General features: G+C 36.6%; 1 non-coding gene across 1 annotated transcript; it reads left to right on the forward strand.

Moving 5' to 3' along the window:
• Positions 1-365: 365 nt before the first annotated feature.
• Positions 366-472, forward strand: LOC128287706 (small nucleolar RNA R71). Its single transcript, XR_008278406.1, has one exon. It is a non-coding gene; the product is annotated as a small nucleolar RNA R71 (small nucleolar RNA).
• Positions 473-1766: the final 1294 nt, after the last annotated feature.

The following is a 1766-nucleotide window of genomic DNA, read 5'->3' on the forward strand; positions in this document are numbered from 1 at the left end:
TCCTCGTTATCCATGTTGTGGCCATAAGGTTGGTATTCCAATGGTTTGTTCCACCGCTACTTGCTTCGCACTGCATTACTGGGTGAACCTGTGAGGAATTAAGAAAACCATCAATCTTTTTATTTAAGAGTTCTACCTGATTAGAGAGCATGGTGACCGAATCGACGTTATAAACGTCGGCTATTTTTGTTGGCTTTGTCCTCATGACTTGCCACTGATAGTTATTCAGTGACATCTCCTCTATAAACTCATAGGCATCTTCCAATGTTTTATTGTTGATGGTTCTGCCAGCAGCTGCGTCAACCATTTGCCAAGTCGAAGGATTCATACCATTGTGAAATGTTTGTACTTGGAGCCAAAACGGTAACCCATGGTGAGGGCACCTTCTCAGAAGGTCCTTGTATCTCTCCCATGCATCGTAGAGTGTTTCTAAACCCATATGCACAAAAGAAGAGATATCATTACGTAATTTAGCCATTTTAGCTAGCGGAAAATATTTTAGTAAAAAGTTTTCAGTCATTTGTTCCCAAGTAGTAATTGATCCTCGTGGTAACGACTTCAACCACTGTTTAGCTTTGTTCCTCAATGAAAAGGGAAATAACCGAAGACGAATGGCATTATCAAAACGCCATTTATTTTAAATGTATTCCATAGTTCTAAAAAGTTGGCTAAATGAGCGTTGGGATCCTCATCATGCAAACCATCAAACTGAACAAATTGTTGTATCATCTGAATAGTGTTAGGTTTTAATTCAAAAGCATTTGTAGCTATAGCAGGTATAACTATGCTAGATTCAGTTCCTGTTAAAGAAGATTTAGCATAATCATACATAGTGCGTGAAGTAGGATTTTGATTAACCCCAATTGCAGGAGGTAGCTGATTGCCTTGGTTTTTAGCCATCTCTTCGGTTGGGGGTTGAGTATCGTGTTCTTGCTCATTCTCTGTGTATCTTAAGCTTTGCCTTATTTCTCTTTGGTTTCTACGTACTGTGCGATCGATTTCTTCGTAAAAAAGTAATGGTCTCGACGGGTTTCTTCTAGCCATAAACTATGAAAACCTGCCAAGAGAAGGAAAAAGAAGTTAATAAATAATAAAATTAAATTAAATTTCAAGAAAAATAAATGGCTAAAGTAATAAAAATTAAGCGTTCCTAATATCTTAGTTCCCCGGCAACGGCGCCAAAAACTTGATCGCGTTATTTCATGATAGGTTTTAAATATTTAAAATTAATCGTTCTTGAAACTAACTATTATCGCGATGTAGGCAAGTGTACCTATCAAACAGTAGTATAGTTTTAGCAAGATCGGATTGTCAAACCCAAAGGAACTAAAAGTACTAGTAATGACTATCTTTTTATTATCTAGCCTAAGAATAATGGGGTTTTGTTTTAATTAACTAATTATCTAAACTAAGAACTCACAGAAAAAGGAATTGGGGAATTGCTTTTGGGAAAAATCGATTGACTTAAGACAATACCTAAGGAAAAATCCACCTAGACTTTACTTGTTATTCTGGCTCCGAATCGGACGATTTATTCATTCAACTTGTTTCGTAGAGATCCCTAAGTTATGTTATTATCCCTATTCAAGACTAATAACGTCTAATCCCTAGATTGAATAACCGAGATTTTTCTCTAATTAACACTCTAGGGTTGCATTAACTCGATCTATAGATCTCCTTATTAGGTTTCACCCTAATCCGGCAAAATCTTGTCACCCTATGTCTAGGCACGCAATCAACTCCGCTTAATTATGATAAATGTACTC

Source organism: Gossypium arboreum, chromosome 13, assembly GCF_025698485.1.
Source record: "Gossypium arboreum isolate Shixiya-1 chromosome 13, ASM2569848v2, whole genome shotgun sequence".
Taxonomy (NCBI): Eukaryota; Viridiplantae; Streptophyta; class Magnoliopsida; order Malvales; family Malvaceae; genus Gossypium; species Gossypium arboreum.